The sequence below is a fragment of the Microchirus variegatus genome (genome assembly GCF_963457635.1).
Source record: "Microchirus variegatus genome assembly, chromosome: 16".
Classification (NCBI taxonomy): domain Eukaryota; kingdom Metazoa; phylum Chordata; class Actinopteri; order Pleuronectiformes; family Soleidae; genus Microchirus; species Microchirus variegatus.
In genome coordinates, this window is record NC_139817.1 from 5357810 (window position 1) to 5373696 (window position 15887).

Sequence of the window (15887 nt, forward strand, 5' to 3'; positions counted from 1 at the left end):
CCTGTGGTTTTTCAAATTTACATGTTACAAAACAAAATAAAACCTTGTGCTATAATGAACCACATCAATCTGGAGCAGTAGATCCTCGCAGAGGCCAGATCACTCTGGGGAGATTCCACCTGAGTCGGTGAAAAGCAGAGGCGATTGGGTTACTCTGTGTTTTGGTAAAAACATCCTGGATGGGCTGAGAGTTTTTTCTGTTTGGGGTAACACTATATTTAGCAGCCCGGGGGTTTAGAGCGAGAAAGACAGATGGGAGCGAAACGCCTCGGCAAAGAACTGCATCTTGTTAAAACCGCTGTAACAACAACAGCGTTGTGGCTTTTCCACCATGTGTTTTGTTTTTTTTCACGCACATATTTTCTGTAAAAGTCAAGACAATAGTCATTATATATACTCACATTTCACTAATCCGTTTCCTACTTCCTATCCTTGAAGTGGCTATAATCACGTTTTTATAAAATGAAGTGCGATATTAGTCACTCAATCACGATATGAAAGGCACAGTTGCTAACATTACGCGTCAATTTAAGACCTCTATTTGCTGTATTCCAATAGTGTTAAAGCAGTTTTATGACCATATCAGTATAAACAGCCTTTGGCAGGAAGGAATCTGCGTGATGAGATGTGATGGGATGCATTTATGCAAAGTAACATGGAGCAGATTCTGTAAAGTCAAGTTTCAAACATCAATTCCACTAAGAACTGGCAAAGGAAGACACTCTGTGGTATTTTCATTGTATATTAAGTGTTCATATTTTATAGAGAAATATTGCAACTGAACTTCCTGCAAAAAAATAGTATTTCAAGTACATAACTTGAAAAAAAAAGTCATACGTACGTCTTACGTCATACGTATGTCGTTCAAAATGTGACAAAAAAAGTTTTTTTTTAAAAATCAAATTTTTTTTAAAAAATCAAAAATGTGTCATATCGCGCGGCATGTCGTTCAAAATGTGACAAAAAAAGTAGAGAATTTTTTTTTTTCCAAAATTTGAAAAATTAGTCAGAACTTGAAAAAAAGTCATACCGGTATGTCGTTCAAAATGTGACAAAAAAAAGTCAAAAAAAAAAATTTGTCAAAAATTTGCAAAATTAGTCATAGTCATTTTGAACGTATGTCGTTCAAAATGTGACAAAAAAAAGTAAAACAAAAAAAATGTGTCCAAAATTTAAAAAATTAGTCATACCGGTATGTCGTTCAAAATGTGACAAAAAAAAGTCCAAAAAAAAAAAGGTCCAAAATTTGGTGTCGTTCAAAATGTGACAAAAAAAGTCAAAAAAAAATTTTTCCAAATTTTTTTTTTTAAAAATAATGTTTTTCCAAAATTTGAAAAAAAAATCAGAATTTGAAAAAAAGTCAGAACTTGAAAAAAAAGTCAGAACTTGAAAAAAAAAAGTCAGAACTTGAAAAAAAAGTCAGAACTATAATAAAAATGTGACAAAAAAAAGTCAAAAATAAATTTCAAAAAAAAAAAAAATACCTTGGAAATTGGCCTAAAATATTAGTTTTGCACTATAAAAATAATCAAATTTTCGCAAAATATATATTTAACAAGCTAAATCCCAACTACTCTGTGTTCACAACTGCTGTTAATATCTGAAGGTGGTTGTCGATTTACGAGCTAGAATTTGGAGTATTCCACTAAAGCAACATTTGCTTTTTTGTGTGTTATTCTTGTTGTTTTGTTGTTTAAGTTTCTGTCTGGAAGAATCTCTCTCTCTCTGTGAAGAAGATGTGCTGCGTTCTGACGTTGGTCAAATAGTTTTTTGTCAGCCGTAGAAACATCTTTCCAGATTTCCCCGTCACGTGTCTCCATTTAAAAATAATGTATACGTTACATGTGTTCCAAGGGAATTCCGTAGCTGGCTACGCTGTTGATTTACTGGCAGTAAATCAACAGCGTCGGGACAGTAGACACAAATAAATCTCTCACATGTTGCTGCTTTCTAAAAGTACTTTATTGACTATAGATTTTTTGTGATGCCGCATGCAACTACAAACATTTCAGCTAAATTACACAACCTCGTGTTCTGTACAGATTATGACTCCAAACTGTGGATATGCACACAATGTCAGCTTGTCGGGGGTCCGGTCCACAATGTCCCAAAATGTCTTGAATAAACAAAATCTCTATAGTAAAGTCAGTACAACAGCAAACATCAGTATAAAACAGCAGGGTGGGAGACACCGGACACAGCGGTATATACACGTATGTACTGTGCGGTTACTGGAATGGCGGGAAACGAGTACGACAAAAGGGGATAAAATGGCAAAGTACGCACATATTTACACGTGTTAGTGAGGGGATGTGTTAACGTTTGACGTTATTAATGCGCCATTGGACAGTCTGTGCAGCAGTGAGGACGGTGCTTCGTGTCTTAATGATGACGACGTTCCGACTGACCGTCCTCAACCTCGTGTCTCTTCATCAGCATGGAAAAAAATGTCAAAAATAGAATGAAAAAGGAGAAAAAAACCTCAGATTATATTGATGTTTACACTTAAAATCCAAAGTAAAGGCCATCTTTTGATCTGTATCTGATATGGACCTGTTTGTGGGGCCTTAATAAAGTTTGAATTTAATTCATTTAATTAAAAGAAAAACCCCTGATGTTATGATGTACCTGGTGTACCATATATTTCCTATGTAGGAAATATATGCTACGCCTGTTTTCAGTTTTACACGTACTGTATAAACTCATTCATGTTGGTGTAAGATCATTTTCACAATTTATTTATTGCCACAATTCTTATAAAAACATGTCATCGTAATGATGAACATGCAAACTGATGTTTTATCTTGAGTCGGTCACACACACACACATGCAAGAACCCTTGTTGACAAAAACAAAAAACTTTTTTTTTTTTTTTTTTTAATCACCGGAAGTTACTTTTATCATGATTTAAAACATGACCAGCAGGGGGGCCTGAAAAAATGTCCCCGTTAGCACGGAGGTCCCCATTCGGTGAGTGCGTAACGACGCCGAGGTCCCCCCGTTACGTAGGTTGACGAGTCCCGCGGCTACAAACCTCACGGCCGTCTGGGCCACGCGTATTCTCGAGAACTACTGCAAATAATGGATGTAAAATCACAATCGTGACACCGGAAGCAAACGTTTCCCCCCAAAGATACCGTGTTAAAGAGATTTGTCAAACTTTTTTTTTTTTTTTTAGAAATGCAAGGAAAGACGCGAGTGGGAGAGCAAAGACGGGAAATAAAAAGGTAAAGCAAAGGGGGGAAATGGAGGAGGAAGAAGAAGAAGAAGAAGAAACACCTGGTTGTCAAGATTAAAATAGAGGCAGATGATTGATCTCAAATGTTAAAGTGCCTAGGAGATCACACACACACACACACACACACACACACAGTGACCCGAGCGCAAGCTAGCAATAGACTCCTAGAGTGGTTGTCCTCTTGCTGAACTCTGTCTCTCGCTCACACACAAACACACACACACACACGCACACAGTTCACATGGTGTTCAGGACACTCCCAATGGGATGAGCTGTCATCGCCATGGTTACGCTCTCCGAGTTCAGAGTTAGGACACAAAACACACACACACACACACACACACGTACACACTCCGGTGTCCACCGTGCACTCTGAAACCAAAGTCCTACGTTAACACACCCCTACAAACATCGTCCACTGTGCGTGTGAGTGTGTGTGTGTGTGTCCAATTTTAACTCGTCTCCCACTAAGTCATTCTCTCTCTCCTGGTCGGTCTCAGTTGGTCCTCCTGTTGGGTTTCTGGTGCCAGAGCGCGGTCGGCAGGTTCTGGCAGCCCTGGTACTCTCGCCGCATCTCCCGGTCGGTCAGGGGCGGCGTGGCGTTGCAGGGGGCGCCCGCCAACGTCACGTTCAAAAGGCCCGCCCACGGCTCCAGCAGGTGAGCTGTCCCCGCGTCCTGTTAGCGTTAGTGGGGGAAAGAAAAGAGGGAAATGAAAGAAGTAAAATGCCCTGTGTGTAACGTTTAAGTAGCCGTTAATGAAATAATACACTTGGAACCAGCCTTTTGTATGGATTATGCAAGGACCTTGGAGGCCGCCATCTTGCGCCACCATGTTTATACGGCAGCCAAAATGGACAAACCGTGCGCGTGTTTTGCATTTGTTGGTGTAGTGGTTAGCACTCTTGCCTTTGCAGCAAGAAGACCCAGGTTCCTGGGTTCAAGCCCCCGTTTGGAACAACTTCGGAACAAGGGGCCTTTCTGCAAGGAGTTTGCCCCGTGTCTGCGTGGGTTTTCTCCGGGTTCTCCGGCTTCCTCCCACAGTCCAAAAACATGCGATATGGGGATTAGGTGAATTGGTCACTCTAAATTGACCGTAGAGAGTGAGTGTGAATGGTTGTCCAGGGTGTACCCCGCCTATCACCCAATGTCAGCTGAGATAGGCACAGCGCGACCCTCTGGTGGAGGATAAAGTGGTAGATAATGGATGGATGGATGGATAAAGGAATATCCTTTCTGGTATGTGAAGGCCTTTGTAGGGGTCCATTTGTTGCATACCTTGCCCAGGTGGTCCAGTAGGCATACAGCAGGGCCGATCAAGGACCAGCTGCTGTCCTCCGGGCCCAGGGTCGTCCTCTGGTTCTGGTGACTACTCGGGTGCCGCGGCTGCTTCTGGATCAGCACCACGTTGCGGTGTTTCTGGGATCCGCGTAGCCTCTTGGAGAGAACGCCGCTGTAGCTCTGATCGACGAAGAGCAGGACGCGAGTCGCTCTGCAGCCCGCGAGGTCGGCGAGCAGCTCGTTGACCGAGTATCGCTCTTTGAGGTCGGCCTGGAAAGACGGAGGGAGGAAGAAGAAGAAGAGAAAGGTCGGAATAACGATTATGGAATTTTTTGTTGTGTCGTAGCTGTAGGAAGTAGCAAACATCATACCGAGTGTACTCTCAGAACTACTTGCTGAATTTGAGTTTGCCATTAGTTATGATACCATTTTCTAATCAGACCAGTAATGGCTCATCATGTGTGTCATTTACGATGCCACTTACGATGCCATTGAGGTTGGTGTCCCACAGCAGCATGGTGCCGTCGTTGCGCGTCGGCGAGTTCAGGTAGAGAACCAGCGTGTCGGCGCAGTGCTGCTTCCTGCAGATGTAGGACACGTGGTTGCGGATCACCGATTTCTCCGTTGCCGAGTAGACGCCCTCTAAGTCGTCTGTTTTTTGGCGGTAGAGAGTGGAAAAAGTAGTATTTAAACTTCAAGCAATCTAAAACTTGTTTGCCTGAGACACACATTTGAAAAACGAGTAAGAACACCGTCGTACCAGGAAGCTGTCCACTGCTGGCGAAAAACGTCTTGATGTGATCTTTGTGAAAGCCATTGTTCCGGAGCATTCTATAAAACCTCTGGAGATTCTGAACGTGACGCTGGAACGTCATCTGCTGCCGCCAGCCACCTGCACATCGGTTAGCGAAAGGATCAAAAGCGCGGTTTCAGACATTCGGAGACACTATATATAACCGTCCTACCTGAGATGAGCACAGCGTGGTCGCAGGTCTGGTAGAGGCGACAGGACAGGTGAGTGGCCAGTGGCTGCTGGTGGCAGCGTCTGGTGTTTTTATTCAGCTCGCAGCTCGAGTCGGGCAAACTGGGAGAGCCCATGGGCAGCGGTTGGGGACACCTCGCGAAATCTGCGTGCTCTGTTGGGAGACGAAATTGAAATCGGAAATAAAAAGTGTCAGAGTCGCAGAGAAACGGACAGGTGCTTGACCTGGAAACAACGGGCCAATTCCAATTCCCAACTTAACCCTCAAGCTCAACCCTTAATCTTAACTGGCCCTCAAAACCAAGTGTTGAGGCTTATTTTGTCACTTAGAAATGGGACACCCCTTAAATGCAGATACGTCTTCAGACTGTAGGGGGCAGAATAACGCGAAAGCTGCGTCCAGTCTGTCAACTCCAAAAAAGAAGAAGAACACGTTGCCGTCAGGATTATTTATTACGATCCGTTTGTCAGTCAAGTTATTAGGTTGTCAGTTAGTTATAAGATGACACTTATACAAATACCACGTAAAGTAAACGATATCCGCACCGGCCAGCTATTGACAAAAGATTGTAAAATAAAAATAAATGTTACGCAACAATGACGTAAGTAATCCATAATATGTGCCTAAACTAAGATAATACAATGGTTTTCATCATTTTATATATCTCTATTAACAAACAAAATACCTAATTTGTAGCATACTCGTTTCGCTGCTTTCGGCGCCATCTTTGTTTTGGCAAAACACTCAATGCATTCTGGGTAGCAAATGCTCCCAAGGGTGGTCTCGGAAAATCTCAATATTGAGGGCGATACAGCCCTTAAACTTGGCCCTCGACTTAACTTTTCTGAGAATCAGGACAACACTTGCACTAGAGGGAGCGCACATTTTTGAGATTGAGGGTTAAGCAAGCAATTCACCCAACATCTAAATAAAGCGGAGCCTGCATCCTGTCACGTCAAGGGGACACCACTGCAAATAAAGTAAGACTTCATCTTCATATTTTTTCCTGCAAACATTAGGTAGGATTTTCTACAGTTGCCATAACAGCAAGATAACTTTCCCCCCCCCCCCCCATAAGCTATTCTCATGACTCCCATGCAGGTTGCTGGCAGAGGCTGCAGGTGTGGGTGGTCTTGGCAGAACATGATATTTACTCAGGGAAAAAAAACAACAACTCTGCCTTGGAAAAGTAAAAGAAGAATGCTTCTCAACTCAGGTGGATTTTAACAATCCCACAGGGGCTTGTTTGGCACATATATTGTTTTGCTTACCCTACCACTTAAAGCTTGCACAACGATCTTTCGCAGACGTGTACGAAATGGATCATTTGCTAAATGGCGGATAATTACCGCTGGCCGATTGATGTGGTTTTTGACTCTGACTGGATCGTAGGACAGCAGGTCAAATCTATGATTTCCTTCAGTCCTGGGGTGTTGCCCCATCTTCCATTTACCCGTTTACTCACCAACACATCTGAGTCTCTGTGTCCGGTTGCCGTCTCCAACTCCAACCACCAGTGGGAGGAAGTGGACTTCACAGAGGCCTCCGATTGTCCGTTCTACCAAGCGGCCTCCTCCTCCACCTCCTCCGCTAATGGTGCCGCCGCGCAGCATCCCCCCACCTGTCAGCCAACCGTTACTCATGAGCCTCTCTGGCCCGGCTTGCCAACGTTTCAGCTGGTTCTGGCAACGACCCTTCAACGCCAGAGTCAGACACTCCTCACCTGAAGATGAGAGTGAAGATCGGTGAACATGGACACTTGAACTAAACTTTCTTTTGTTTTCTGGTCTTTATCTCCTCCCTCTGTGCCAAACCCCCCCCCCCACCCTTTTCTTGCCCCTCATCCATTTTCACGCTCTCGCTCTCACGTCTACAGGTTAAATCAGGTCGAAAGGAACGTTTTGTTCTACAAAACCCTAGGTTACGCGTAACTCCGCGGGACCCAGCGGGGGTTCCGGTGCTCCGTGGATGTAAAAATAATTGACTAGCACAAAGCCAATTTCACCTCAACATCTGGCACCTGACGTCTCTCACAGCGGGGAAGTCGGCATTAATTCATTTTAACACATGTTGCTTTTATAGACCAACGCATAATACATTCCCCTCGTGTCCTTTGGGGCTATTTAACTGTACCATGAATGGAACGCCTAATTTATTCTTGCTGGTGTTTGCCACCCTCAGAAGTTGAATTTTATTTTGGAAACACATTGTGGAACCAAACAAACCCCCCAGAAGGAAGTGATTAGCAAGCAAATTCTCACCTATTTCCTATTTCTAGGTGGTTACTAATTTACGTAATATGTAAAAAGTGCTGAAAGGGTACTTGTGTCGAAAAAAAAACTTTTTCGATGGAAAATATCCGTGCGATGAGCCATACAGTTACTGGCATATTACACACTTCTGCTTCAATAAATGCCAGGATGACGCACACGCACTTAAAACACATACCCACACAAATGCACACACAGTCTACGCTGGTACACGCAGTATGCCCTGTGTATTTGTTGCATGGATTCAAACAGAGATTTGTAAAAACCGGATGTACATATGCACATATCCACATATACATTTACTGTATATCATCTGCATAAAAATGGGCATTCAAAATTTATATTTAGGTAAATAATTATTACTACGTTCAATGTAAATCAAAACGGGCCAAGAATGGATCCCTGTGGAACACAACATTCGTTTCTGCTACCAAAACTACTATAAATAGACCATATCATTTGCTTTATTTTCAATTATTAGCTGCACACGCAGTCTACGCTGGCACACGCAGTATGCCCTGTATATTTGTTGCATGTATTCAAACAGAAATACGTTAAAAACGGATGTACTACTTTTGAATACAATCACTATTCCCGCTGCATATCAACATATACATTTACTGTGTATCATCTGCATAAAAATGAACATTCCAAATGGGGAAATAGTTATTACTACATTCAATGTAACTCAAAACGGGCCTAGAATGGATCCCTGTGGAACACCATTTGTGATTAGTCTCTCGTTTCTGCTACCAAAACTACTATAAATAGACGACATAATTTGCTTTATTTTCAATTATTCGCTGACAAACACTTTAACAAATCATCGGGTGACTCACCGAGGTAAATGCCGTCCAGATGGGAACACTTCTTCTTTGTCACGTTCACGTCCACGTAGAAGAGAAACACCGGGTGTCCGAAGTTTTCCCCGGGGCTCGGGTCCAGCACAAGCACGGCGTCGTGGGCCGCGGGTCCACCGGTCAGAGGCTGCTGGTGTCTGCGCGGACCGTCCCCTCGGTTCAGCAGCTGGCCGACGCCGTAGCCCCCTCTCAGTTTGGAGTTCGCCGAGCCACCTGCGGAGTCCGGCAGGATGGCGAGGACTTTATCGGAGTTACCTGGAACGACGGGAAGCGTGACGTGTACAAGTATACTAATGACTTATTTTGTAGAGTTCTGAGAAAATAATCTGTAAACTTTAAACCTTATGTATACATTTAAATATAATTGTGATTATTTTGACTGCGATATGACGTGCAATATCAATGCAATGGGTTATTTTTACAGACATTATTCACATTTTCATTTGAATGACATATTTAAAATGATCACCGCGTGATATTTGGCCACATTTGCGACAAACAAAGATGTTTTCTTTCATCTGTAGAACATGATGTGTATAGTTCAGGACAATATTTGATCGAAAATGACAGTTTGACACATTTTGGGTTGACGAAATATTGCACTTTTTGAAAAATGCACTAGTCCATATTGCGACTTTTGATACAATTTTGATTCAGCCCTTATTTATAAGGTAGGAATACACAGAAATACCATAGTGTACTTTAATAGTAAAATATAAGTACTAAGAAAAAAAATCATGCTCAATGTATATTTATATATAATTAATTTAAACATGATATAATCACCAAAAGTGATTAAATACTTTATTTTGTTGTGACAAGTTTTAGACCTATCACATCATTTATCCCATTGATATTACTTAATATATAAATAATATTCACACCGAAGCCATACAAATAATCTTTATCTGTCAAAACCAATTGCAATATGTGAATAAAAAATCTGTTTAATGTACTATCTTAACTCTAAAAAACACATTTCCCTACCCTCTTTATTCCTTTATTATGACATATATAGACATGTTTATGTCCTTATGTGGATTCCCTGGACCCTGACATTTAATTTGAATGTGCTGTATATTATCTGCATAAAAATGACCATTCAAAATGTATATTTGGGGAAATAATTATTACTACATAAAATGTAAATCAAAAACGGGCCAAGAATGGATCCCTGTGGAACACCATTTGTGATTAGTTTTACAACTGTCTTACTATAAATAGAAATACACCCTAAACCCTGACATTATTTAATTTGAATTTCTTGGCATGTGCCACAATCTTTGAACAAATCCCCGTACCTGCAGAACCCCGCGGCTCAGACGCGTAAACGGCCACGGCAGACGGCGGCAGGTGGGCGAGCTGCCTGCACTCCGCTTCCGAGAGGGAGGGCACGGCGCGGAGGAGGCACCGCTCCAGCTGCTCCCGCTGCAGGGACTGGAGGCCCGAGCGCGCCCAGCGCTCCAGGCGGCCTGGGGTCACGAGGCCGCCGGCAGAGGCCAGGGCGAGGACGGTGAGCGGAGCAGCGAGAAGCAGCAGGAGCCTCATTGCCAAAAAAAAACCGTGGGGTTTTGACCTGTTTATCCTTTTGATGCTTAAGTTTTTTTATTCGTCCTTACTCTTTATCCTTGCGGTTGCTCTTGGTTCATCCTTTTTGACTTCAAACCCCTTTATTCCTCTGGTAAAGTCGTGTGACTTTTCACTCTTTTTACGTCTTCACTGCTGGCAATGACAGGTGCATGCAGTTCCTCCTCTCCTTCAAGTAAACAACAAAAAGAGTCTGATCCTTCTTTATAGAGATGTTTTGTTATGTCTCTTCCTTGTCCTTTAAGTGGATTTGAGAAGACCTTTCTCACAAATTCTGACAAATTCACATTTCCTTTGCACCTGACCACAACAATCCTCCTTTGGATTCATCAATGAAATTCCTTCTTTTCTTCTAGATTTCACAGCGGGAGGGTGGGGGGGGGGGGCAATTTATCCAAAAAAAAAAAAGGAATGACTTAAGACCTTTCCTCCCCCTTCCTCTTGTTCCTCTTCTTCTGCCTCCCCTCGTGGGAATGATTTATTCCCCGGCGAAAAAAAGCTGGAGCAAGCTTGAGCTTGAGGCTTCACTGTTGGGTTTTGGAAAGTGGCAAAATCATCCACGGGATTCAGAAAAATGTCCTTCATGAATGAGGGGGGAGGGGGGGGAGGGTGGACTTGGATCCTGTTTCTTCTTTTCTTTGCTCTTTTGGGAGCAGTCGGTTCAGTCCAGGAGACTCTTTGCCCTCACAGTCGCACTTGAGAAGCAGATTGTCCACTTCCACAAGGGGAACGTACCGCTGCTGCTGCTGCTGCTGCTGCTGCTGCTGCTGCTGCTGCTGCTGCTGCTCAACCTGCTCTCACTGCTCAGCTTCAGTCTGCTCACTCTGGTCCCTTTATCTGACTCTCTCTCTCTCTCCCTCTCTCTCTCTCTCACACACACACACACAATCACACACACACACACACACACACACACAATCACACACATTCTGACATGCCAGAGGTAAAGAAGGGGAGGACATGAAAACTCCAGGGTGCACGCAAAGAAAGAGCGAGCGGATTTGGACCAGAATAGAGGTCATAGTTTAGGTTAAAACTTTACTGTCCCCCCGATCTTTGATCTTTGCCACATAAGCAAATAAAACAAAAATGCAAACAAACAACCGTAGAGTTTGAAGTGCATGAATAAATAGATAAAAATGTCTTGGGTCGTGCAAATACAGTGGATACAAGATGGGAAAATGTGGAAAAAGAAGTGAAAAGCGGAAGAAGAAAGGATATCAAATTGCAGTAAAGACTCCAAATTGCAAATTGGTCTTTATTTATGGGAACAGTCACCTCTCCAGTTTGCTCTCTAGTGGTGAAACATGGGAAACAACAACACATGACGCAATTTACTGATTGTAATAGCCCCTTTTTTTAGTACTTTCAAAGGGTAAAAGAGGAATATTAGAATCATGAATAGGCATAAAAAGGGACTGTCATCACTGATTGGTAAGGGAAAACTGCATTTTATTGGTTGCAATTGCCCTTTATTTGTGGTAAAAAAACTCATAACATTTTAATCGCTGTATTTAGGTAAACATTTGAGAAAACTAGTCATTTTAAGGCAGATTTTAAGTTTTTTTTTGCCCCAAATGAAGGCTTTTGATAGTATTTTTTTCATTATTTTTATGTGGATAATGGTACTATGTTAATTATTATTAAGTTATTGTGAAATATTTTAATAAAAAGTACAAAAAGGTGCAGCAGAGACCACCAATTCATTGAAATGTTGGTGGTGCAGTTGCAGCTCTTTACCAGAGGGGGAGCTGTGGTCCCGATGTCCAACGGGGACAGTCGGCTCCAATAGACGATCTTCGGCTCCGATGTGTCACTCGGTCTGCACAGCTAACGCCGTCAGTCAGTGTCAGAAACCCGTGAGAAACGTGGAGCTGTTCGCCAAAAATAGCGACACGAGACGTTAAGGACACCCCGGAGAACAAAGTAGGTATGAATGTTTTTAATAAACCGACAGCGCGGCTGTGTCTTTACACCGTGACACCGTCGGTGAAGCGGGAAAAAACCGCCCGGCAACAGTGTTTGTGTTCGCTTGTTGTTGTTGTCAAGCTAACGTTCATTGGACGGACTGCGCAGCGCAGAGATAGAGAGAGTTAGCTGTTAGCTCGTGGTGATTGAAACCGCGGGGATGTGGATGATGATGACACTGTTTTCCCCTCAAATGCGGGTCAAATTCAGACTCGGCTCGAACTGACGACAGCATGTGGAATAAAAGAACTCGACAACAGCCTTGTTCGTCAAAGTTAGTGCTGTTAGCCAAAGCTAAGCTAAAGTGTGTGGCGGCATGTAGCACACACGCGTGAAAAAAAACTCGCTCTTTCTGACACAAGCAGAGATAAATGAGACAACACGTAGTTGAAAAAGAGTATAAATACTAATAATATATACTGGGTCGATTAGAAACACAGTGTACCTAACTATGGCCATTATTAACTAATTTATTATAGTTCTACTGCACTTGCATTTTGGATATTTAACCAGATAACGTTTAAATGTTTTATACAAACACACTTCCCGTCACCCAGAGGAAAAGGTATCATATTATATATCATATATATTATATATTTTGTTTGTGGTTTAAATAAAAGAAACATTATTTATACATGTGTGTTAGCCATTGTTGTGATAACAGAAGTAGGTCAGCAACAATTATTCGATTAATGAATGAATCGTCAACCATTCTGATAATCGATTAAGCAGTTTGAGTATGTTCTGATTTTCTGGTTTATTCGCTACGTATAACAAACAAATCATTAAATCTGAATGATTTTATTTTGTGGATGAAATAAGACATTTTACAACATCATTTCCAGGTTTGGTAAACACTGACATTTTTACAGACCATACAAGTCTGAATGAAATGAGAAGTTATTGATAAAGTATTAATATGTGTCTCTACTAATGATAGACCGAACTCTGTGTGCATAACATGTCTAGAAAAGTCCCTATGTCTAAAAGCATTCCCACAAAGACAGGGAAAAACTGGTCCATATGTCATTAGAGACAATGGAAATCTTAGCATCATCCTGAGCAACATTTGTTATTGTTACACACAGAATAATTAAAGAAAGACAGAATAATATAAATGACAAAAGCTCACACAATATACAGTACAGATAAGTTAAAAGATGACACCAAATAAGAGTATTAAAATGCATCTGTGTGTGTATATATTTAACAAATCAGTGGTTTAATTGAATATGAAACTCTCCATCACGAGACTGACTTTGATTCTCTTCTTGTGTAGCTTCACCTGACAGTTCAAAACCTCCTGGGAAGCAACTGAGGAGCAGGACGAGGATGGGAGTAATCGATGGACTCTACAGCCTGAGAGACTCGACATTTCATCCTTGATGGAGTAAAGGAGAAATAACAGCACCTGGCTAAATCTGCATCAACAAGGCTTATTGACCCATCACTGGCCTCGCGTCAGTCTATTCAGTGCTACTGTTAAGAGTGGGAACCACTTTGCCTCAGGATAAAATCAAACCTCACGTGCCTTCCTGTCTGAGCCTCATGTGAAGGACTACATCCCTGCATTGCTGCCAAGAATCTAAACTTGTGTCCTGGTGGAAGTTTTGCACTGCCGTCACTGCATCTGTGGTGGCAGTTATGAGTGCTGTTGGTCCGGATTCACCAAGAACTTGTAGTCTGTCTAGAAAATGTACAACTCCATTTAGCCGGAGCTGACATTTTGACAATACTCTCCTCTAAAGTGCTTGTCACCGACTGTTAATTCCCTAAAATCTCTAATTGAGACCCTCGTCGAGAAACGCGGGCCTTCACAAATAACCGCATTGTCACTGTGGTGGTGCTATGCCCACCAACCAGTCCTCCCCGTGGGGTGGGGGGAAGCCACAGGGTTCCACCACTACAGCCTCTGTTAATGCACTCGCCAAGACAGTTGTGGCCACTAAGATGCCTTTTGGTCAGACTTCTCTAGAGCTCTCTAGGCAGAAGGACCAAGCCAAACCTCCTCTTTCAAGTTTCGCCTCTTCCACCTTGAGGCAGACACCAGTTGAGGCCTCTGTTAGGGAGAACGGGGGCAAATATAAAAGCAACACCCAGAGCCAAGTCACCGCTGTGCCAGATGGGTCTCCAACCCTGCCACAACGTACCAATGGGATCCAGATCCCGAACCAGGCGCCGGCAACAGGATTGAAGCAGGCTGGCTGTGGCTTCATGGAGACCAATGCCTCTCCCTCCGTCACCAAGAGAGAATGCCACGTTGGGTTAAACGGTCAGCCGACAAGTGCCATGCAAGTCGACGCATCGCGGCATCCAGGGAAGGTTTCACCAATGAGCAGGACTGGATTGGATCCACTTTTGCCAGTTTGCAATCAAGACCTGTTCATCAAAGGACAATCCACTCTGCAGCAAACTGACAAGTCAATGGTGAGTATCCATGATCCATGGGTGTAGGTAGGTATGATGGGTGTACCGCCTCATCTACATCTCATATTATCTTTGCTTTTTTTTCTTCTTCTTCCTAGTTTGAGGCGACAGACTGTTCCTCTTTGCCACCAGTGCCTCCTCCATGCCTTACCCTCAGCGAACACCGTGGGGCAGCATTGAGAAGAGATGCCCCCAGCCCCGTTAGCACAAAAGTACAAAAACGAAGCACGGCGAGAGAAACGACCGCTTTTAGGAGGTGCCATTCGGCGAAGCTAGCGAAAAAGTGCAGTCGGTTTCAAAGCGGCCGCACGATACGAACAGACTCGCGCAGTCACCTGCAAGTAAGAGGCGGTCCTCCGGCCGTTTTGGCAGCAACTGCAAACGGCAAACCCCAGACGCTCACAAAGCAAAGTCAAATTGAGCCAGGAAGGACCTCGTCCATATGCGGAGGGAATGGCCCCATGCCAATCTTGCTCAGTGCCAGGACCGATGCCTCTCAGGAGCAGCAGCAGCCAGTTGTCATACCAGGTGAATAGAATCATTGGTTTGCTTTAAAACACACAGTCACAGGAACCTCTAGGATGAAAGCATAAAAGGTCGTATGACCACTGAGTCTGAACCTCTGATGTTTTTTTGCAGTAATTTTTTTTTATTTTTTAGAGAATTATTCACACAAATGTGTGGAGTATTAAAGTGTGAATGAGCTGATTTTTATATACAGGGTTGTCTAGTAATGCCGTTAATTCAAATAAGGAATAAAGAACAAAGAATTACCAAAGAAATGTAAACCTACACTATAACAGCTTTGACGGTAGGTGAATAATTCAAACTACTTAGAGCCTTCATGTATAAAAATGTATGAAATAATGTTTTTGGAATAGTGAAAGTTTTGTGTTGAGGCGTCAAAAATATTGACTTATTTTTGAGAAAGAGTGTAAAGCGAGACCTTTGTTTTCAAGTAATAACAATGTCCTCCTATGATTTGTGTTGATAGTAGGAGATATAGTATTTGGCAATGAAGGAAATTCACTGCTTCAGTGTTCTGGCATTTTTTTAAGTGCTTTATAAATAAAGTTGGATTGGATTGGATTTAACCAGAAATCCTCTGTTCCTGCAGGAACCTTGGTGGGTTCTGTGACCACCCAGATCTCCGCCATCCAACTCACCAAGCAGGGGCAGCCGGGGTCCATGTCGCCGTCCTCTTCGTCCCTGTCTTCCTCCTCCCCCTCGCCAACAGAGGGGCGTCCGGGGACATCGGGGTAAGAAACGGGCCGA